A 25776-nucleotide genomic window follows, 5' to 3' on the forward strand; every position below is an offset into this window, starting at 1 on the left:
TAAAAACAAGGGAGGACAGTGGGATTATAGCGGTGCTAGAGACAATATAGTCGATATAGACAATATCCATACAAATAGAATCTTTATTTTAATGACAAAATACACATCCAAAGAGGGTTCATTAAAATCATTTATCAGAGCAGATATTGAAAATCGTGGGTCGCTGGTTTCCCCAAATTTCATAAAGTGGTCACAGGAGAATGTCCCATCCCTACATGTTTCGCCGTTTAGGTTTCCTCTGGGGATTTAATCAGGGACCACCAGTCCATAACCCAGCTCTAGCATAAAATATAAAGACACAATGAGAAAAATTGAAAGGTACAGACATTAACAAGAAATGTCCTTTAATTAGTGTATGTTATCCTGCCATGGCTCACAAAAGTGAACACCAAACACCCACCTTCAGCCAACCAGGACGAGGGGGAATCGTATGCGGTGCCCCACAAAGGGTGTGTAAAACTGTCCAAAGATCAGGATTGAGTGAGAAAGAGCCGTGTCAGGTCACAGGGGATATATAGAGACCAGGCTATAAAGAGCAAAAAGCATAAATAAATGCTATGTTCCAAAATCGGGATAAAGCAAACATATTAGGTAAGGCCAGTGTGGCTCAACAAGCAACTTACTCTGCTCAATACTAAAAAGAAGTAAAATAAGAAGGTGACCAAAGAATGTTATTCTCAAAAAGACAGAACGAACGGTCCCAATCGATCCAAAGGAAAATTCCTCAGGACGCTGAGCACTGAAAAAGTAATAAAGAGGTAAAAAATGACATTAAAATGATAAACACATGACAATGGAAAAGGGGCTATGCTAAGAATAGAGGGATATGCATATCATGCTGCTAGAGCCATTCTTGGTCCCGGTCCCACTGAAGGGGGAACAGGGGATTGGAGACTGCAGCAAAAAATGTAATTCAAAATAAATGACCAGAGAGTATTGTGTATGGGCGTTTGAGCTTTAAAAAGAAAAAGAGAGGGGCTTAGCGCTGTTGAGCGCCCATTACTTACACAACCTGTGGCCCTCCAGCTGTTTGGGAACTACAAGTCCCATTATGTCTTTGCCTTTGGGAGTCATGCTTTTAACTGTCAGCCTTTCAAAGCCTCATGGGACTTGTAGTTCTGCAACAGCTGGAGGGCCACAAGTTGAGCACCCATGCAGTACACGGTTTAGGAAAGTCAGATAAAAGTTTGAAGTCTCTATCAGCATACTTGTTCAGGGTCACTATCACAGTATGACAACCAGTCAACTAGGAGAAGAGGCCAGTACTAGCAACTCCATGTTTCCATGGTTTTACTTTAGGAAAATACCAGGACTAATTTGATGGGCACTTGAAATGGCCTCTTTATCTTAAATCTTGTCTGGTTATTATCCAATTAAAGGTTCCTTTAATATTAGGCATTACTCTAGCCTTTGACATCTCAGCACTGTTTGGCTGCTTACTAATAAAAGAATTTCCCCACTCATTCTGAGCTGATGGCATAGAATTTATCCAGGATAACATTGTTTTTCACACAGTGAAAATAGCAACTTCAGATGCTTTTATAAGCCAACTTAAAACTTCTAATCTGTAGTCTTATGTATAAGAACTGGCTGAATAAGAGCTTGCCAAAAATTCATTAAATTCCAACTCCGCATATTGGTCTCTTGGGCAAAGATTTACTTACATTAACTTTCATCTTGTAAATCTATGGAACATGTTCAAAAAGCTTCAGTTTCCGCTCAGTAAGTTATTGGTCTGTGATCCTTCCTAAAGCGGTTGTAAAGGCTGATTTTTTTAAATGAAAATAATAAACATGTTACTCGTAGCTGCTCTGTGCATTGGTATTGCACAGAGCAGCCCCTTATCTCCTCTACTTGGCTCCCTTGGCAGTACTCTCTGCTCTTCTTCTTTTCTGAGTGCCCCTATAGCAAACCATTTTGCAATGAAAGCACTCATGGTGGCAATGCTTCTGAGCCTGGCTGTGTGCACCCATAAACGCACACAGCATGGCTTGACCTGCCCCTATTCTCTACACACAGGATGAGACTGACAGCAGCAGGAGCCAATGGCTCCTGTTGCTACCTATGTGTCCTATGAATACAGGAAAAGAAAGCAGTGCTGGATTAAAAGAGGTATTAAGGGCGGCTGGGGGGAACTGAACATGGAGAGTTTTTACCCTAATGCGGAGAATGCATTAAAATAAAAAAAAAAAGCCTTATGCTTTTAGAACCACTTTTTTCCTTGCATTAAGGTAAAAAAAGTTTAGAAATTAATATCCCCCTCAACCCCCTCCTAATTAATTGAGCCCTTGTTGGATCCAGTGCTGTGCCTGTCTGCAGCTCTTCTCTCCCCTCACTAACTGGTCTCACAGGCTTTGCTAAGGTAGCAGGAGCCATTGGCTCTCGCTGCTGTCAATCAAAGCCAGTGATGAGTGAGCGGGGGGCAGGGCCATATCCCATTGTCTGTGCAGGGCTTGAGAGCGAGCCCACACAAGTGCCCCAAAAGGAAGTGGCTTCCTATTGGGGCACTCGCCAGAGAGGATAAGCCAGAAGTTCTGGTGGGAGATCCAAAACAAGAAGGCTTGGGGCCACTCTGTGCTATTCCATTGCACAGAGCAGGTAAGTATAAACCTGTTTGTTATAAAAAAAAAAGAAAAAAAAAGCTTTACAATTACTTTAACCACATCCGGACTGCCGCACGCCGATATACGTTGGCTGTTTGAAGAGGGAAGAGCCATAACCCAGGTATCCTCTTCTTCAGCGGGCGGTCCTGTTTCCAATAATAGTGATCTCTGCTGCGGATTCACTGCACGATCACTATTATCGGTGGCGGGAGAGGGGTCCCCCTCCATCCACTCCCCCGTGCCCTCTGTTGCTTACCAGAGCTGTCGGCAGCCATCCTGCACTTGTAGATAATTGTTTTGCTGACACTATGGTTAGAGCCACTCCCAAAGATATGATTCCAAAATTTTACTCAGCCTTCTAGGAATCCATGGCACAAGCCCATGCTTATAATTTAAACAGTGTAAAGTTGTTGTCCCTTCAAAATAACTCATTAATGTCTAAACAGCTGGCAACAAAAGCGAGTACACCCCTAAGTGAAAATGTCAAAATTGCGCCCAATTAGCCATTTTCCCTCCCAATGTCATGTGACTCATTAGTGTTACAAGGTCTCATGTGTAAATGGGGAGCAGGTGTGTTAAATTTTGTGTTATCGCGCTCATTCTCTCATACTGGTCAATTGAAGTTCAACATGGCACCACATGGCAAAGAACTCTCTGAGGATATGAAAAAATAATTGTTGCTCTACATAAAGATGGCCTAGGCTATAAGAAGATTGGCAAGACCCTGAAGCTGAGCTGCAACGTGGTGCAACATGGTGGCCAGGACCATACGGCAGTTTAACAGATTCCACTCAGAACAGGCCTTTGCAATGGTCGACCAAAGAAGTTGAGTGCATGTGCTCAGCGTCATATCCAGAGGTTCTCTTTGGGAAATAGACATATGAGTGCTGCCAGAATTGGTACAGAGGCTGAGGGGGTGGGGGGTCAGCCTGTCAGTGCTCAGACCATATGCCGCACACTGCATTAAATTGGTCTGCCTGGCTCTCATCCCAGAAGGAAGCCTCTTCTAAAGATGATGCACAAGAAAGCCCGCAAACAGTTCGCTGAAGACATGTCCTGTGGTCTGATGAGACCAAGATAAACGTATTTGGTTCAGATGTTCTGCCGACACTGGGGAGCTACAGTTCATTGGGGGAACTATGAATACCAACATGTACTGTGTCTACAGACCTAAACCCTATTGAGCATTTGTGGGGCATCCTCAAGTAGAAGGTGGAGGAGTGCAAGGTCTCTACATTTACCAGCTCTGTGATGTCTTAATTGAAGAGTGGAAGAGGACTCCAGTGACAACCTGTGAAGCTCTGGTAAAATCCATGCCCAAGAGGGTTAAGGCAGTGCTTGAAAATAATGGGCACCACACAAAATATTGACACTTTGGGCCCAATTTGGACATTTTCACTTGGAATGTATTCACTTTTGTTGCCAGCGGTTTAGTCATTAATGGTTGTGTGTTGAGTTTTTTTGAGGTGACAGCAAATGTACACTGTTATACCAGCTGTACACTCACTACTTTACATTGTAGCAAAGTGTAATTTCTTCAGTGTTGTCACATGAAAAGATATAATAAAATATTTACAAAAATGTGAGGGGTATACTCACTTTTGTGAGATACTGTAAGTCTCAGGGTACTACTACTGTAAGTTTCAAATATTCCTATATTTGGGAAGGCACACGACACTGTTTTGTGATGGGGTGAATATTACCGCGCTTACCAAGAGAGTGGGGGGAGGGGGAAAGAGAAGGGGTACAGCTGCTGCACTGAAAGGTGTATCAAACCAGGAACAAATGAAAAATAAAGGGTAGTGCTGCGCTGTGAATAGGGAATGGGATAAACGTGCAGAGGAAGTGGGGCAAATCCTTATATATGAAAAAAATATATAATCTGGCTACTACTCATGAATAGCAATAATAACGAATAATACTGATATACCGTAACAAATAGATATCATCAAAATAAACGTGCTACAGTGCAGCTAAAACTAGCTGACAAAATGTGAAGTAGTACAGAGTGACAGTGCTGGTGTCATATAGTGAAAATACAGTAGTAACAAATGTACTAATACACAATCAGGTGTACAACGTGCATAGCACAACACACAACGGTGACTGAAATAAACTGGGTTAAATGTCCATACAACAAATAACTTATAAGCATAACAGCAGGAAAAATCAAAAATGAAAGTGCTGGTGTAGATGCCAAAGTGACGTGAAATAAGGTGGGTGTTCCGGTGTATTCTTCGGAGTAAGTGAGGATGTCCCCTTACCTTTCTGCTGTAAGGTAACAGCATATAAACCCAGGTACACTTTTCTGGTCGTATCCACGTAGGGTGTGATCCAAATGGACTGTAATTGAAAAGGTAGATCCCTCTCGGTAGTCACGTCCAAACTGTGACAATGACTCGCACCCAGGGAGATAAAGTGCCAATAGTGCAGTATCGTTTTAAAAGGGGGTTTATTCAAACAAAATAATACACTAGGTACTCACATTGCTGTGATAAAATCAGGCATGTAAAAATAGGGCGTTCGCCGACGTCACCTCCGGTACCTCTTGGTGGACTCTTTGACCACTTCCTTACTGGGCACTTAAACCCCCTTCCTGCCCAGACCAATTTTCAGCTTTCAGCGCTGACACACTTTGAATGACAATTGCGCAGTGGTGCAACACTGTACCCAAATTATATTTTTATCATTTTTTTCCCACAAATAGAGCTTTCTTTTGGTGGTATTTGATCACCTCTGCGGTTTTTATTTTTTTGCGCTATAAACAGAAAAGACAGAAAATTTTGAAAAAAACACAATATTTTTTTACTGTTTGCTATAATAACCCCAATATTTTTTTTAAAAAAACAATTTTTTCTCAGTTTAGGCCAATACGTATTCTTCTACATATTTTTAGTAAAAAAATTGCAATAAGCATATATTGATTGATTTGCACAAAAGTTATAGCGCCTAGAAAATAGGGAATAGATTTATGAAATTTGTATTATTATTATTTTTTACTAGTAATGGCGGCGATCTGCGATTTTTGTCAGGCCTGCGATATTGCAACAGACATATCGGACACTTTTGACACTATTTTGGGTCCATTCACATTTATACAGCGAACAGTGCTATAAATATGCACTGATTACTGTATAAATGTGACAGGCAGGGAAGGGGTTAACACTAGGGGGTGATCAAGGGGTTAAATGTGTTACCTGGGAGTGATTCTTACTGTGGGGGGAGGGGACTGACTGGGGGAGGTGACTGATCTGTGTCCCTATGTACAAGGGACACAGCATCGGTCTCCTCTCTCACTGACAGGGCTTGGATCTGTGTTTACACACAGAGCTCCATGTCCTGCCTCTGTAACTGCCGATTGTGAACACAAGACGGACATCGCGGCCGCCAGGCACGCGCATCGACACCGCGTGAGACGGCGGGCACAGTTTGTAAACAGGAAGACGTCCAGAGACATCCACCCGGCAGTTGAGAGCCACGCTGTAGACGTCTTTTGTCTATAGCGTGGCTCTCAAGTGGTTAACTCAAAGAAAGGTAAGAGGAAAGGACTCGTACTTTGTGTGAAAGTGCACTTATCCATCAACATAAAGCTGGGTGATTTAAATTGAATCTATAATAAAAATTCTTGAGCAGTGGTGGCCTTCAGTGAAAGCTGCACATCAAAGCAATGCATAAGCAAAACTTGACTGGAGCCTAGCCCCAATCCTTTCCACCTCTCTATTGGGCAGTGAGGCCACTTAATAAATTAAAGGACCAATTGAGAGGTGTGAGAGGCAGTAGGGACAAGAACAAGCTCATTTTTTTTCACCAGTTTTCACTAAATACAACCACTGCTTATAGATATTTTCAATTTTTAATTGCCCAGGTTTGTGGCAGATTTACTTTGACGCATTCTAATATAAAAATTGAATTGAAGGTTTGGGATTTGGGTTTATTGCAGCACCATTACCAAAATGACTGTCCAACCTTCTATTTTTTTTCCCTTTTTAAAGTATGACTCTCCTGTGTCTAACCTTCAGCTGCCTTTTTAACACATCCACCTTTAAGCCACAGCTAAAAGCAGATTCCATGTAAAACAAAGGTACTCATTTTCAGCTCAGATTGAGACAGACAATTTTTCCTCTGTCTCCAGCAGAACCTGACCCTTACAAACTGAAAAGGCAGTGTGGCAGTTGCCAGACTCCAGGCAACAGTCAATTACTTGGGTGGGTAGGTTGGACTGTGAAAAACAATCTACCAAATAGTTTTTTTTTATAACTACTATATATATTTTACTGCTTTCAAAGAAGTTGGATTTCCGTGCATAGAAGTGCTAGGATTCTGTGTTAGCGAGCTATGTGACCTCACAAAATGCCCTTTTTTTTATTGCATGACCTTTTGCATGAATAGAAAGGATATCAACAATATTGCATAAATATTACAGTAGCTGTAGAAAATAGCTTCTATGCCATGTAATCTAATGTTCCTCAATAGCAAATGCTTGCAAAAAGCTGAATGTGGATTTACATATGGTAAAAAGACTGTCATAAAAAAAATTGTGTTTTGATTTGGCACCCTCTTCATCTTTCTTTGGTTCAGCTTCTTATGTGTCTATACTGTACCTACACTTTCTACATCTAATATGCTTACAGCAGTTGTTTAGTACCAGGTATCAAAGTACATGTGCTCTCTAGTGGCTGCAAAGTAATTTTCATTTTGTTGGAGTACATATTATGAAAATCAGTTTTTTTGTATATATACCGTTCAAGAACTACAAAAAATGTATACTTAAAAATTATAAAACAATTTTCTTAAATTGACCGTTTACTAAACACATACATTTCAAACAGCCTAGTTGGAAATAACCTCCAGTACACAGCTTTAAAAAACTAAATCTGAACGAGATGCCATATAAATAAATCCAGTATTAAATATTTTAGAAAGGACCTGGTGACAGAACCAGTTTAATCTAGATCTGTAGCGGTCTATCTGTAACCTTTCCAACAGCCTCTGGCAGGAACTTCCCTGTCACTTGGTCTTAACGTTAGTAACTATGCATGCTTTGTACTTAGCCAGATATACAGCTTTACTTTCAGAGCACAAGCTGTGTGTCTGCATAATGCGCCCGTGTTCTGCATTTAGCCAAGGAGAAATTTCTCATTTGCTATTGTCTGACACATTTCTGTGTCCACTGGGAGCAGAAATAGTCCTCCAGAGAACATATTTCTTCCAAAGATAGCTTTATAGTGAGTCATATGCAGGTGTAAGTTAACCAGGGGATTCCATTCTTCTGTTTTACTTTCTTCCTTGTTTTTATGTTTAATGTGTATGCGCGAATGCACTCTAGTGACTCATATACAAGAATAGTCTCTCTTCTCTGTATATATATATATATATATATATATATATATATATATATATATATATATACAATGTACATAAACCATTTGCAATGTGTAAAACAGATAAAAATGCGGTTTGTCAGGCTTAGCTTTAAAGGTAAGCTAATTATAATCTACATATAAGAGAAAGTATTAGTTTTAGAGTTTGAGATAAAGAACTTGATATCACCAAACATAATTGATTAAAATGTTTGCCTACTTTCCTTGCTATGGAAGATCAGTTCTGTTTCAGACCTTTACCTAACAATCCTCTATGTCTTGTTGACTGACAGCAAGGTTACTCATAGCAAATCCCTCATGGCTAGCATTGCATCATGTGAGGTGTTTCCAGATTACACCACCTCACCTATGATATGTTGAGAATGGGTCAGACATAGAAACACAGACTCAGAAAGAAAAGTCCTAACTACTTTATATATGGTAATATTGTTAAAAAAAATTGTCAAATGTAATGCTAGCTAATTTTCAACCCTTTACCATATCTTTTGCTTTTTTTCAAAGACACACTGCTTTTAATACAAAAATATTTGATTTTGAAAGAACCCATTAAAATTTACAGCAATATACTGCATATAAATGAGCCCAGACCTATACTAAATTGAGATTTCTGCCACTCTATAGGCAGCATTGATCTATATTATCTGCCATTTTGGTAAAAAGTGGCACAGCAAAGACAGTTTCTTCTCTACCTCATAGAATTAATGGTCAGAAGGTCAACCGTAATGCCTCGTGCACACGACCATTTTTCTCGGCAGGAAAAAAAAACAAAGTTTTTCCAGACGGGATCCCTCTTAAGCCTGCCTTGCATACACACGTTCAGGCCAAATACCCCCTGTCCAATGCGCGGTGATGTACACCACGTACGACTGGACTATAAAGGATAAGTTACATTCAAATGGCGCCACCCTTTGGGCTGCTTTTGCTGATCCTTGTGTTAGAAAAAGTTTGGTGAGAGACAATTTGCTCTTTTTCAGTTTTCGTGCTTTTCAGTCCGTTACAGCGTGACGAATGTACTATCTCCATTCCAAACGCTAGTTTTACCAGAACGAGCGCTCCCGCCTCACACTTGATTCTGAGCATGTACGTTTTTTCCCCCTCGGGAAAGCATACACATGTCCGGTTTTCCCGATAGGAAAAAGTCCAGGAATACCGGCGGGAAAAAAGAAAACATGTTCTCTTTTTTCCCCCTCAGTTTTCTCATCTGGAAAACTGCGATGGAGCATACACACAGCCTCTTTATGTGTATGAGGCATCAGTTTGAAAATATGTCTCCACAATATTAACCAACCACTCACCTTGAAAAAAACAAGCCATCCAGTTTATCTGGAATATGAAATGTTGGGGTAACATGTACTTTAATAAATCATTTCTCTTATCTTCCACTGAAACTCTTTTTTAAATATTTTAATATTATGAAAAGTGGGCATTTTATAAAAGCAGATGAAAGCCAGAAGAGAAGGGATGTACCTTTCATCTAATCAGCCAACACCAACATTTTTGGTGCAGATTTGAAAATCTTAATCTAAAGGAAAATTCTAATGCTATGGATAGGTCTTTTCAAGCTTTAATAAATATCTCTGTTGGCAGCTAGCAGTTATTAAACACTGCAAGTAATTCTCTAAAATATATTAATATAACAGAATTTCTATAATCTACTGTAAAGCCGAAAACCAGAGTGGTACAAACAGGACAGCGTGTAGTCTGGATCTATAGCATTTTATGTTGAAGGCACTATGAGTAGCAGTATAAGGTGTTAGGGTAGCTTAAAGCATATTTAAACCCAACAACAAAAATATATATTTTTTACAGTTTACCAATCCTTAAATATGGTAATTTTTTTGGCTTTTATTACTTTATTTTCATTTAGTTATCCCTGTCCTGAAGGGACAATACTCATTTACTGTTCTGTATCTGTGCAGAAACAGCATTGTTACGCCCCTGCTTATTTCCATAACATAAAGGAATGTGCTTTTGTCAGGAATCAGACTGAGACAGAAGTGCAATGAAAACCACACTATTTAATAAAATGGTAAAATGGTATACACAGAGCACATGTAGTCAAAACATAGCCAGAGTTTGGTAACCAGGGCGGGTAGTCAGAACAAGCCAGAGAAACAGGAGTCCAGAGATCAGCGAGGTCGAGTGCAGCAAAGAGGAACAGAACCCAGAAGGGAAGTCAGCCAAGCGAAAGTCTTTCACAGGGAAACACAGCAGAGAGTTGACTAAGGCAAAGGCACAGAAGATCTGATCAAAGAAGTTTATATAACCAGCAGCTCTAGCTGACGAGCAGGAAACAAAGACCAGGTGAGTCACAGTGGAAGGAAGAGTCTTTGGCACTTAACCGACAGCTAAGCATATAACTCTGAGAAGGAAGGGCCCAGCCCTGACAGCTTTGTAGTTCACAGGGCAGGGCTGACGACATTGTTTGAGATTTCATTTCATCGTTGCCAGCTCACTACAGGTAGTTATTTTGGAGCTCATTGGAGCTCATTGGTTTCTGACAGGATCAACATATCTTTTTTATTTCATTGGTATATTTCACAAATCAAAAGGGAGAAAATAGCAAGTTATTTTTTAGAGTTTAGCTGGTAGAGGTTAGTCTGTTAAACATCCTCAACATTACAGAACAAGTGCAGTTGAATGTGACAAACTACTACCATCTATACCATGACCCGGACAAACGAAAAGTGTCACAGACATCATTAGGGTTTCCATATTTGCATATATTTTTATTTATTTATTTTTTTCATTTTAAATTTTAACTGTATGTTTATTGCATTGCCTGGACTAGGTTATTTTTTAATCTATTCAAAAAATGATCACCCATTTATCTAGGTCTTCCAGGAACAGGCATACTGTATTGTAATATGACAGCACTGACCTAGTAGTAGATGGTAACAAAAGGTTTACAAAATCACTGGATTAAGAATGTGGTTGCAATAAACTGAATAAAAACAAAGATGTGTTGCATTCATTATTAAAAAAAGATTCAGTTAGAAGAGAGAACATATTGGCTAGAGTAGCTGGATCACTACCCTAATGACTGTTTGCAATCTTATATTGATTGGTATAGTTACAATTTGTTTCCCCTAGTGTACTTACAGAGACCACAAGTGCATGATAATTGAGAAAAGTATGTATACTTATCTAGTTAAGTATATGTGCTGAATTTTGCAGTGGTTTAGTTGCTGGTACAGTGATCCAGAGAAGTAAAGGTGTGTATTTTAGTCTGTAATGGAGCGAATTCTATACATTTTCAAGGGCTTTGTTTGAGAAGGATCCCTGCCCAGTCTTATAAATTCACCTTAGGTTTCAAAAATGATTAGAGGTATTGTTTATTATGAATCTTATATGGGTTTACGCACCTAGAAATGCCTATGCTATGTTTTACTGTTAATTGGAAATATGTTTGGGTTTCGAGAAAAAACAGGCTGACTAAAGGAATTAGTTGTTTAGCCCATAATAATTTCATCAATTAAAAATAATGACTTTATATATGTACTCCAAGGAGCTGAGAAGGCAACACGAGGAAGTAGTTTGGCAGTTTCTGGCCTGAAGGATGGTCATTTGCCTTTTGCATTTAGCTTTAGCAATTGACTACTTTCCCCAATGCTCACATTTATATATAGACTAAAACATATGTTGGTGGACCTAAAGCACTATAATGACAGGTGTGATGTCTGGTGTCCTTTTTTAAACACCTTTTTCAGTTTCCTCAGTGTTCTTAATTGACGCTGTTCTTGTAATGTTACACTTTTGTTTACTATGGATCTATTTTTGGTTTGTCTTTCCCAAAATAAGTGAATAAATTACAAAGTACTCAATCATAATTTAAGAAGAAAAAGCCTCTGTATGGTATTTCAATGATGTATATATTATAAATAAAGTGTGGCAAGACTGAAAGGAAAGGGTTTTTAACACAACTTTAATTAAACTTACAGTTTTATTTATTCTCTATTCTGTTTTAAGTTCTTTCTCTAGTGGATTTTTACTGATTATTGCCAAGAAATGAATGGACTGGGAATGGAAAGAAGAATGAAGACAGACTAGACAGTTTTCTTTTTGTGGTTTTCTTTTGTTTTTTTGTGATGGTGGTGGTGGTAGACACTTTTAACCAGCTTTTCAAGGCCTAAAATGTAAAAGATGTAAACCAGCATGAATAGAATTCCATCATATTGAAATAAAAAAAAAACACAAAATAAAGAAGTCACTGGGCTTTTTTCCATTAAACATCATGAGTAAATCATGAGCTCCATGTGACTTTTTCTTACTTTTATTGTGATTCAAGCCTTTTCTTGCATAAGTTAAACAAACAATGCTGCACTCCAATTTGCCATACCCTCCCTAAAATCAAGTTAAGAAGCACTTTGTACATGGTCCATGATATTGAAAAAACGAAAAACTGCGCGAATAAAATCACTAAATACACACACTATAGGCAGCAGCTGGCGTGCGATACACAAATGACATAAACAATAACAAAAAAAGCCGCGCCACAAATATTATAACATTTTTGATAACAATCTCAGAGGATAAGAATTTTAAAGTCCATATAAATGTATCTTGCACCATGAATCACTCTCAGATATATACAAGTCCGTAAGAAAATATGGCATAACACTTGAGTGATTAGCATAAACCTCCTGCTGAAAGGATCACTTCAGAAAAAATCCTAAATTCCACACCACCAAGTGACATGTATGGCAATATAGGTGAACCCTCCCCTGGAATAACAGGCCGCTTACCAGAGGGCAAGCAAATCGAGCATTTGGCTATAGCCCAGCCGTGGCCTTTAACTCCTCAGGAACCCAGGATGGAAAAGGTTAACAGCAGGCACTCGATGGCAACTCGCTCCAATTCATTCGGTTAGGACATAAAAGAGAGGTGCACCATAGCGTGACTCAGTTTTACAAAAGGTTTATTAAAAATGATGAGATATACCGTACTCACAAGCATAAAAGTTTAAAACAGAGGGCTAGATTCACATGTGATTTAAGATCCGAGAGGCAAGTTTGAGAGGCAAGTGGGTAATTCACAAAACACCTACCTCCAAACTTGCGGCGGCGTATCATAAAACCCCCGGCGGAATTCAAATTCCGCGGCTAGGGGGAGTGTGCTATTCAAATCAGGCGCGTCCCCACGCCGATCGAATAGCACATGCGCCGTCTGGAAATTTTCCCAGGATGCATTGCTCCAAATGACGTCGCAACGACGTCATTGGTTTCGACGCTTACGTAAATGACGTCCATCCGTATTCGCGAACGACTTACGCAAACGACGTAAAAAATTCAAATTTTGTCGCGGGAACGACGGCCATACTAAACATTGGCTGCGCCTCATCGAAGCAGGGGTAACTATGCGACGGGAAAACCCTTACGTAAACGTCGTAACAACACTGCATCGGGCCCGCGTACGTTCGTGAATTGGCGTATCTCGCTGATTTACATATTTTTCAGCGCAAATCAGCGAGAACGCCCCCAGCAGCCATTTTTAAATTGCAGTTAAGATCCAATGGTGTAACACAGTTACACCTGTCGGATCTTAGGCATATCTATGCGGAACTGATTCTATGAATCAGTCGCATAGATATGACCGGCCTAAGTCAGAGATACAACGGTGTATCGGGAGATACACCGTCGTATCTCTATGTGAATCTGGCCCAGCGTGTATAGATCAAACAAATGCCGGCCGGCATACAAGGAGCCCTCCTTCTCTGTGTGGTGACGTCACTGCGTAGCCTCCCAGATGCGTTTCGTCATCAAAGGACGTTATCAATGGGGGTCATGATATTGATGATAATTAAATTTTGACAGTTTAATTTTTACCACACAAAAGCCTTTGTTAATTTCAATAAAATATGTTCACCATATTAGTTATTATACCTCAATGATATCACAGGGAACCCTGGGGAGTCACCTTACTAAAATTCTCAATATACGTTGGCAAAGTGGCACGATCCTGCAAAACAACGTATGGGTACATTATACCCTTTAAGAGCCACCGAAGGCGTGTGCCCACTGCACGGCAGGGGACCCAAAGCACGTGGCCAGCGGGCGCGATCCCCGCCGGCCACTCGCAATCACGGGCACGAGAGCGAGAATTGGGATTTGTGTGTGTGACCGCAAATCCCTGTTCTGTCAGGGGAGAGGAGACAGAGTAAGTAAGTAGGAACAGCGATATGTCTCCTCCCCAGTTAGTCTGATCCCCCACAGTAAGAAACACTCCAAGGGAACACATTTAACCCCTTGATCGCCCCCTAGTGTTAATAAAAAAAACATAAAAATGCCATAAATATTTTCCATAGTTTGTAGATGCTATAACTTTTGTGCAAACCAATCAATATATGCTTATTGCAATCTTATTACCAAAAATATGTAGAAGAAAATATATTGCAGAAAAGGAAAAAGTGTGGCGCTAAAATAAACAAAGCCCAATTAATGAGTTCATGGGAAAAAGGCAGCTTCAATCATTTGGATAAACTAAAGTCCATGGTGCAATCCATCCAATGAAGGGAGAGGAAAACCAATGAATGATAGATGATCCGTAACAATAGAAATTAATATAGTTCAGCTTACCAGATGTTGAGACCCAATTAAGTGTACACTTATCAGGTCATACAGGCTTAAGGGATATCAAGGATCCGCGTGTCATCCGATGAAGGGGAGACCATTTACTGCGTGGAGAAATCCTTGCTTCCGTCTTCTTATTGGAGCCAATTGAATGGTGCTAGTAAAGGTTCTCACCGGTTGTCAGATTATGACAGGGAATGTTACCAGGGAAAAAAAATATAGTACACATAGCGTGATACTGTATATAAAAATGATGGTTTAATAAAAGAGGAAAATGTTACACTCACACGTGATAGGAGTAAAAAAAGCGATTTGCATGTAACTGGCAGAAGGGTCAGTGTCTTCTCCCGACGCGTTTTGTTCAATAGAACATCGTCCTGGGGCTCCAATAAGAAGACGGAAGCAAGGATTTCTCCACGCAGTAAATGGTCTCCCCTTCATCGGATGACACGCGGATCCTTGATATTGTCACGATCGCTATCGTGCCAAACAGACAGCGAGGCGTGGTCACGCCCCAAGTGGCTCTGGGTGGGATTGAACCCAGGACTTCTCCTTCACTGCTCCAGATCTTTGCCTCTGAGCCACTTCTCAAGTTCATATTCTGCTTGCTGTCCATCAAAGCCTGGTTCTGAACTATGTGCTGATTGCCTGTCTTTGAATCTCCCTGCAATCTGCACCTGTTTATCCTGGTCCAGCTGAGGCAGGTTTCCTAATCAACCAGGGTATAAAGCCCTGCCTCACTATGAGGCAGGTGTCAGTTCATTGTACTCTGCTTGTCCTGTCTGTACCAACGGTTCCTGTGATTGTCTTCAGCTACATGACGGACCCCGGCTTCTGACCCTTTGGCTTACGTACCCTGGATTGCTGCTGTCTCCTGCCCTCTGCCCCCGGCTTGTACTTTTGGACTTTCCCTGTCTTCTCCATCCCTTGACCCACGGCTTGTGCCCCGGACTTGTCTTTGGTTCCTGTCTGCAAACCCTGAACTTTCCGTCAGTACTTACCTGACTCTCTCTGGAATCCTGGGCCACGGCTATACTATCCTGGGCTAATCTCTATCTAGCCCCCGTGCACAGACTCACAGCCCAGGTAGTGTCTTACCTGTATTACCTTGGGCTGTGTGTACCTGCAAGGGTGAGCTTACAAACCTGCAAAATGGACTCCACACAAGGTAAGCCCTTACAGATATCCCTTAAGCCTGTATCACCTGATAAGTGTACACTTAATTGGGTCTCAACATCTGGTAAGCTGAACTATATTCATTTCTATTGTTACATATTTCTTCTCTTGAAGAAAATATATTGGCCTAAACTGATAAAGAACTGGGAATATTTATTATAGCAAAAATTAAAAAATATATATATTTTCAAAATGTATGCTCTTTCTTTGTTAATAGCACACATTTTTTCTTTTATAAAAACGAGGCATAAATACAGTTTTAGAGTGACCTTGAGGCTGATCACATGACTCGTCGGTCTCCAGAGCTACTGCAGGAGGGGCTGAGTGGCAATGTGACCCCCTCGGCTGATGTCAGGGGGAGATCTCGGCCCCTCCTGCAGAAACCATGTATCAGAGGATTTAAGCGACCGTGAGTCACGTGACCGGCCTAAAGATCGCCCTAAAAAAATAATTACATGCCTCGTTTGTATAAAAAGACGTATACAGTGTGCTATGTCTGGCTATAATAGAGGGTCTGGCATGGCTTTGCATATTTGGGTTAACAAACACTTTAATTGGTATCCACTATCCCAGATAGCAAAGATAACTTGCCACAAATTTGTGGCAGTGTTGAAGTGTAAGTCTGTTAACTTGCTGCACATTTTCACTGGCAAGTTGTACACTTGCAAAGCACTTGAAGCACAAGTTCTACTCGACACTTTTCCAATTTGTAGCAAATTTGCTTGGCAGGTCTCTAGCAGGAGCAAAGTTGCAGTGGCGAGTATACAGAAAGAGCTCTGCAAGTCTACAGCATGAAAATTCAGCCACAGTGAGCCCTGTGGCGGGATGACCATTGCACAACATGAACCAGAACTTGCAGCCGACTTGCAGAATGTTTGCAAAGAAAGTTGTTCTGGAGTTATGCAATGCGGACTTGCCGCAGTTGTGCAACAAACTTGTGAAGCTTGGCAAGTCTAGCAATAGCTTAGCAAATCATTTTCAAATTTGCAGCATAATTGCTTGCTATGTGGCATATAATCGGGTCATAGGGTGGGGTTTGTGGGGATAGTCTTTTTTGCTACTTATTATCCAGCCAGGGAACCAGGCGCACCATAGAAATAAAAACTCATATCTCATTTTTACACGTTAAAGTAATTTCAAAATGTATTTGTAACATTTCTAAATCTGCAATTGTAGTTAAAAAATATAGGGCCATCCTGCCATGCAGTTCTTTGTGCAGTCAATTCATATTAAAGGTTGACAATTCGGTCACGACTGAGCTTCTGTGTTCACAATGCAAGTAATAGGCTGAATCCTGAAGATGTTCAACTCCAGCCAAGGTTTATTGCAATGACAGAACACTGCTCACTCCCACCCAAAGCCATTCTTTTTCAGCCACAGCAGAGCTTAATTATTCAAGCTTCTGTTTTTACACCCCTGCTGTAGACTACAGAGGCCATGTTGAAACGAATCCATAGGCTTGGTACACCATTGTAGCTAGAAGGAATATAGGTCAGGGCAATCATGAGTGAGTGCATATAGATAGAAAGTGGCTAAAAGAAGCTGAGGGTCATCAGCACTGCTGAGATGCAAAAAAAAAAAAAAAAAAGATTTAAAATCTGAAAGCAGTATTTCATTAAAGAAAAAAAACAGCATTATAACACACTAAATGTCATCCAATCAGATGCATTTAACCACTTGTCGACCACCCTATAGGAGTTTTACTGCTACATGGCAGCACCTGTGCACAGGATCAAATACAGTATCTATACATGATTCTGCATTTCTGTCAGTGGGCGTGTACGCACCCCCGGTGGGCTGCTCCTGCTATGAATATTCACAGTAGAAGCATATCAGCGGGTGCTGGGCACTCAATGTCCTCTGACACCCGCCGATCGTCAGCAATACGCAGAGAACTGAGATATGTAAATAAGGCATATCTCAGTTCTGACAGGGGGGAAGGGATGTATTCTGTATCTCTGCAAGCACTGATTACTGTATTAGTGTCACTGGTTCCCACAAAGTGTCAAAAGTGTCAGTTAGTATCTGATTGTCAGCCGCAATATTGCAGTCCTGCTATAGGTCGCTGATCGTCGCCATTGCTAGTATAAAAAAAAATCCATAAATATATCCCATAGTTTGTAGATGCCTATTATTTTTTTATGAAAAACATGTAGCAGAATACATATTGGCCTAAATGTATTGCCCTAAATTTATGAAGATTTTTTTTCATTTTTTTTTTGTTTTCAAAATGATAAATCAATGTGTAAAACCTTCTACACTATTGCTGTATCTACACCACCTATTACAAGATGCAACTAGCACCAATAGGCATCCAACCACCTGTACAAATGCAAAAAGTTAATATGATCTTACAAGGATGCAGCACTATTCTTCAATAAGTGCATAAATCATATACTGTAAGTGACCATCAATTTTATAAAAAAAATACACAAAAATATATAATCAATCAATTTAAAAAAAATGATATACCAGAAAAGTGCAGCACAATAATATAAACCAAGATAAATAAATAATTAAGAAAAAATACGGATATAATATCCAAATTGATGTAGTGAACAGTCCAAGAAAATAGTGATGGATAATTAATAAATAAATAAGAGTCCACAAAATCTTCCACCAGTGCTGAAGAATTCACAGATTGTGACAATCTTAGGTCTATCTGGGTACTCTCACCTTCCAGCATGGACCCCTGAATTAAGGAAGTCATGCAAGCAGAATAAACATGGATCAGATGCCTCAAAAGTGTCTCCTAAATAATAGCTTATACTCCGGGAAATGAGCGGTCTCCCTTCACTCAGCAGGCAACGTAGGATAATGTAAAAAAAGAGGATCTAAGTGCTCTCTGTTATACTTAAAAAAGCCTTTATTATAAAAGTACACAGGCTACTCACATTGAAGCCTAAAATGAACAGTGAGTTATGGTAACGAGCGGGTGACGACATACGTAGCTACCTCCCCCGTACGCGTTACGTTCGTGACAGAACTTCCTCAGCAGGGCGTGGCTACAGCGTCACCCGTTCTCCTATTTGTGGACGGCCGTTGCTATAGTGACAAGCTAGGGCTCAGCACTACAGGGCGGGACGTCATACATCATCCCATAGACGATCAGCATTAGCATAATGACAGCCGACGCTAAGCAGACCGGCCCGAACATCTTACGGCTTATTAGCCAATCAGAACAAGCAAATGTAACTATAATACCTAATACTACTCACCCTAATGGTAAGAGTGAAAAATGCATTATAAATTAAAAAAAATTAAAAAGTGGATTCTCTGGCACGTTATGAATAGTATCGCCATCATGTGGCTGATAATCATAGTTCACCCATATATTATTTATAAAAACTTGTAGCAACGTATTAAATCACGCAATGTCATTCCACAGAAACACCCACCAATTATTTGCATACATAATCTAATTAAAAAAAAAGTCCATAATTTAAAGAATGTCCAATATTCCTTAATAGTGCAATCCCATACACCAAAGGAATCTTTTTTTTTTTTACTTTTAATACCATAGTGGCCTTTATCCAACTTATGGGTGCCCTCTCATCTGCTTAGACAGACCTCACTAACTACAGGAGGTCAGTAGGCACTTTTTCAGTATTATAGTGGCACTGATCCACTGGCTGAGCGATCCCGATCCGCAGCTCTCAGCATGGTGTCATGCAAATAGGAAGCAAGAGGAAGAGACCATAGTGCAGATCACTTATAATAGTTTTTATTTTAATGTAAAATGCACTCACATTTCAGAAGTAAAAAAACAGCATGTCTCAGTAATACGCTCTGCGTCCAAAGCTCTGCCTAGCTCCACCCAGTTTGATTATGTCACCGCTTACCTAATGTGTTGCGCCCAATGTGCTTTCTCAAAAGGTTCAAGCTGCTTTTCTTTACTTGGACTTTTTTTTTTTAAAGATGGACTTACTTTGATTCTATATGTTTGTGTATTGTTTATAAAATGAATGGACACTTATATGATTTATGCACTTTATTTATTGAAGCAGGTGAGAGGACACCCATAAGTTGGATGAAGGGCACTGCGGTGTTAAAAGTGAGATAATATTTTTTTTCAAAATTGTTGCAGTGGTGATCAAATACCACCAAAAGAAAGCTCTATTTATGGGAAAAAAAAGTACATTGGGTACAGTGGTGCATGACCACACAATTGTCAGTTAAAGTAACACAGTACCGTATCGTAAATAGTGGCCTGGTGATGAAGGGGGGTAAATCTTCCAGAGATCAAGTAGTTAATGTTTCATTATAAATAATGAACTTATCTATCAAGATTTCATTCATTACATACTTTTAGTATATAGTACATTTTCCACTGGCTGTAATTTAAACACTGTCCAGGAAAATGTAACGTTAAGTGTCATAAAAATATGTTAAAATTTGTATTCTTTAAAGGCTAGCAGTGCTCTTTTAAAACAGTGAAAGCTCTACTGGACCATAAAGTAACTAGGTAAAGTTATCTTCACACTTGAAATTAGCTTTTTTTTACTTAGTGGAAAGCTGTTTTAAAACTGCAAGTGAAAAATGTCACACATGCCTGAATGCTTTTGAATGACATTGTATTGTCATGTGAGTCAGTTTGATGCAGTAAGTGCTATTAAGGCTTGATGACCAGTCCCTAAACCCAGGCACGGTGAAAAGATTTATGTCTACTCAGACGAAGGTGCATTTATTCCACCCCCCCCCCCACAAATCTCTTACCACCCCCTCAATACAGTGTGTAATGGGTGTCATGCATTCCTTGCTTCCCCTCACTGGCTACGGGCAGCTGTCAGGTGAGGAAAACTAAAACTTAGTGTTAGGGAACGAAAGACATTTATTTTAACCACCAGAGCCATTTTTTTAAATGTTTGTGTTTACATGTTTTAAAAATCATTTTAGGCCTTAAAGGCTCATTAATTAACAAAAAAAATAACAAACATGTTATGCTTACCTGATCTGTGCAGTAGTTTTGCACAAAGCAGCCCCAATCCTCCTCGTTTCCTGTCCCCATCAGAGCTCCTGGCTTCTCCTCTTCAGCCAGTGTCCTCAATAGCAAGCTGCTTGCGCTGGGGGTACTGGTGCGTGCTCGCTCCGGAGCCCCGCTCTATGCGCCCATAAGACACATAGAGCCACGGCTCAGCCCCACCCCCCGCTCTGTCCTCATTTGCTCACTGGATGTGATTCACAGTAGCAGGAGCCAATAGCTCTTGCTGCTGTCTCAGCCAAGGAGGAATGAAAGACCTGGGAGAGGCTCAGCTCTTGTGCACATCGCTGGATCGAGAGGGAGCGCAGATGAGTGTTGGGGGGGGGGCTGGAGGGACCGCTGCATTCTATGCATGAAGGTAAAAAACCTTGAGCCTTTAAAACCACTTTAAGATCACTTAAAACTCCCAAAACAATAAAGACACCCTAAAGAATAAAATGTTGGTAGTTCTATTTTTTTGTTATACAATATTAGCACAATGGATCATGAAGCGCCAAATTTCTGTAAAAATTACACTAAAGTAAACTTTTGGGCATATGAATGCAATTTATTATCCAATCTTTGGTAAAATATAAACGATACGGTTGTGCCCAGTAAATAGACACCTAACATGTCAGACCTTAAAATTGCTTCAAAAAAAACTTCAGTACCCCATATTTTTTTATAGGCATCTCCGTTTTCCTATGTAGGCGCGCAATGCATGCATTTTGTATGTGTGTGTGTGGGGGCGGGGTTGCTCTAAAACGTTTTTGTTTTTCTTTTAATTTTTTATGTGTATCTTTAAATGTTTAAAACTTAAAAAAAAAAATGTTTTACATGACTTTATTGCTAGCACATAGGGGGCCATTGGTCACTTATGTCATAGCATATAGGTAACAGGTTCTCTTTTTGAGACATTTGGTGTCTATTAGAACCTGGATATCTCTTGAGTACTCCACTGCAGTTTCTTGTTTCATCAGCCGCTTCCCTGGGCACTGGTTGACAACTTTCTGGTAGAAAAATACTGTGCTAAATCTATGAGAAAAAACAATACATAAAACTTCTCGCACTACAATTGACAAAACATTGTGATAGCATATTGTATATAATATAAAAGTGCAGCGCTGAAAGATACAATAAGTAAAAAATGTATATCACTTAAATGGTGTGTACCATATTCAACTCTAAAGTGCAATGTGCAAACAGTAAAACATGTTGAAAACTCCAAATAACATATAAATAAAAAAATTCAGAAAGAATGAAGGGTACCTGTAAAATCACAGTGTTAAAGAGTGACAATGCTCCTGTCCATGTGTCAATCACCCATATGTGAAAATCCACCACCAAAGGGGATAATGCACTTACCGGAATGTATGGAATCAGATACCGAGTCAGCAACACTAATGTGAATCCAAAGGATGCAGCTCTTAGAGTCCAACATCTTAACCTCACAACAGGACCACCATACACGGTGTTGGATGGTACAATTCATTGGACCATAGAAATAAAAGAAATCTCTAATTACTCCTATCTTAAGTCTCCAACAGTGTTGCCATAGTTCGGCCTTGATGGTTACCTCACTAGCAGAAACTTCACTATATCTTCAAATAGAAGCCCCTCACTTCCAGCGAGCAGTTTCACAATGCAGCCCAAGGTCTCTGTAGACTTTCCAAGAGTAATCAGAGAGTGTCAAATACCAGCACTGTCCTCCATCTCTATTTCAGAAAGAACTCACAAAAAACGGTAATCAATTATTGAAGCCGCAGGGCCACAGAAGAGATTCCACATTGCTTTGAGCTTTTTCTTCCCAGTAGTAACAAGCATGTAGTTGCAGAAGACCATGTGCTTTCATCGGCTGCCTAAGCTGCCTTATGGTTGCGCCAGCCCTGCCTAAACCCTAATATTCACATAGAAAAACAAGCATGCAGTAAGACCTTGTTCCTGTTAGGTCACATTATTTGAATGCTGTAGAAAAGTAAAAAAAAAAAATCCCATTGATGCTGATATTGTAACTTAAGTTGTAAAGTTTTCATTTGGTTATGCTGATTGGAGATTCTGTAATCCAAATAACTACTGGGTCCCACGAGGAAAAGATCTAAAACTGGCCAGAGACAATAGAAAACAGTTGGACATGCATGCAAGATCTGATAATCTTAAAATGTCTCATGCGCTAGTAACTCCCATAAATATGAGCACTCTACTCTTGTTAATGGTAATAGAGGGGGGAGGCAGATGACAATAGTAATATGGCAAGGTGTTCTAGCCAGGCTAATTGTTTCTGAAAATGCTCAGTTGGGACTGTCGTGAACTGCCCCTTATAAAATTGATCAACACTGGCCCGGATTCAGAGAGCAATTGCGCCTGCGTAACCATAGTTACGCAGCGCAATTGCTTACTTGCGCCGGCGTAACAAATGCTCCTGATTCAGGAACCTCGTTACGCCGACTGCAGCCTAAGATATGCGTGGCATAAGGCTCTTATGCCCGCATATCTTAGGCTGCATTCTTGCGATGGCCGCTAGGTGGCGTTCCCGTTGTGCTCAGCGTATAGTATGCAAATTGCATACTAACGCCGATTCACAACGTTACGCGAGCCCTGCATATGCAGTTTACGTCGTTTGCGTACAGCGGTTTTCGCGTAAGTGATTCGTGAATGGCGCTGGACGCCATTCACGTTCACTTTGAAGCAAATTACGTCCTTGCGACGTCATTTGCCGCAATGCACGTCGGGAAAGTTTCCCAAAGGAGCATGCGCTCTACGATCGGCGCAGGAACGCGCCTAATTTAAATGATTCCCGCCCCCTACGGGATCATTTAAATTGCGCGCGCTTACGCCGGGCAATTTTAAAGAGCGCACACACAATTTATGGAGCTACTGCTCCGTGAATCGCGGGTAGCGCAGTAAATTTGCAGGGGCGCAGGGCAAAAACGGTGCCCTGCGCCTACGTAAAAAATGCGTAAATGTTACTGAATCTACCCCACTGTAGCCAACATGTACCACTTTGGGAGACTGTGATCTAATATCTTACCTATAAGGCCGGGTACTCACGAGCAAACATGTACGGTGAAACCGGTCCGTCGGACCGTTTTCACCGTACATGCCTGCCAGAGGGCTTCTGTACGATGGTTGTACTAACCATCGTACAGAAGTCCGCGCGTAAACACTACGCGGGGCGTGTCCGCGTCGTCGCCGCGACGATGACGCGGCGACGTGGGCGGGCCTGCCATTTAAAGGCTTCCACGCATGCGTCGAAGTCATTCGACACATGCGAGGGACGGCGGGCGCTCGGACATGTACGGTAGGTCTGTACTGACGACCGTACATGTCCGAGCAATGCACGTCGGGAAAGTTTCCCAAAGGAGCATGCGCTCTACGATCGGCGCAGGAACGCGCCTAATTTAAATGATTCCCGCCCCCTACGGGATCATTTAAATTGCGCGCGCTTACGCCGGGCAATTTTAAAGAGCGCACACGCAATTTATGGAGCTACTGCTCCGTGAATCGCGGGTAGCGCAGTAAATTTGCAGGGGCGCAGGGCAAAAACGGTGCCCTGCGCCTACGTAAAAAATGCGTAAATGTTACTGAATCTACCCCACTGTAGCCAACATGTACCACTTTGGGAGACTGTGATCTAATATCTTACCTATAAGGCCGGGTACTCACGAGCAAACATGTACGGTGAAACCGGTCCGTCGGACCGTTTTCACCGTACATGCCTGCCAGAGGGCTTCTGTACGATGGTTGTACTAACCATCGTACAGAAGTCCGCGCGTAAACACTACGCGGGGCGTGTCCGCGTCGTCGCCGCGACGATGACGCGGCGACGTGGGCGGGCCTGCCATTTAAAGGCTTCCACGCATGGGTCAAAGTCATTCGACGCATGCGAGGGACGGCGGGCGCTCGGACATGTACGGTAGGTCTGTACTGACGACCGTACATGTCCGAGCGGGCAGGATTCCAGCGGACGGTTTTAAAACACGTCCAGGAATATTTGCCCGCTGGGAAAAGGCCCGGCGGGCAAATGTTTGCTGGAATTCGGCCCGCTCGCGCCTACACACGACCGAACATGTATGCTGAAACTGGCCCACGGACCAGTTTCAGCATACATGTTTGGTCGTGTGTACGGGGCCTTAGATTTAAAAGATCTAAAATAATAATCACAGTAGCACATGTTTTGCTAATAGACATAGTGGGGTTCATTTACTAAAGCAAAAAGGCAAATAAGGAGGTTTCCCCAGAGCTTGGTGAATGTAGTAAATTTGCCCTTTGCAAAAAAATACCCAATTAAGTGCAAGGAACCTTAACCACTTAAGGACCTCTGCACGACGATATACGTCGACAGAATGGCACGGCTGGGCACAAGGGCGTACATGTAAGTCCCCTTTAGGAACCCGACCTGGTCCGAAGCTCCATGACCGTGCCCGCGGGACTCACAGACCTGATTGCCGCCGGTGTCCCGCAATCAGGTCACAGGAGCTGAAGAACGGGAAGAGGTGAGTGTAAACAAACCTTCCCCGTTCTTCTCTGTGGCTTGTCACTGATCATCTGGTCCCTGTCATAGGGAACGATGATCAGTGACGTCACACATCCAGCCACACCCCCCTACAGTAATAAACACACAATAGGACACACTTAACCCCTTTACCGCCCCCTATTGGTTAACCCCTTCACTGCCATTGTCATTTTCACAGTAATCAGTGCAATTTTATAGCACTTTTCGCTGTGAAAATTACAATGGTCCCAAAAATGTGTCAAAAGTGTCCGATGTGTCCGCCATAATGTCACAGTCACGGAAAAAATCCCTGATTGCCGCCATTACTAGTAAAAAAAAGTGATTAATAAAAATGGCATAAAACTATCCCCTATTTTGCAAACGCAATAACTTTTGTGCAAACCAATCAATAAACGCTTATTGCGTTTTTTTTTTTACCAAAAATATGTAGAAGAATATGTATCGGCTTAAACTAAGGAAACAAACTGTTTTTTTATATATTTTTGGGGGGATATTTATTATAGCAAAAAGTAAAAAATATTGATTTTTTTTAGGTGATCAAATACCACCAAAAGAAAGCAATTGCCAGTTAAAG

The sequence above is a fragment of the Rana temporaria genome, chromosome 4 (assembly GCF_905171775.1).
Source record: "Rana temporaria chromosome 4, aRanTem1.1, whole genome shotgun sequence".
Taxonomy (NCBI): Eukaryota; Metazoa; Chordata; class Amphibia; order Anura; family Ranidae; genus Rana; species Rana temporaria.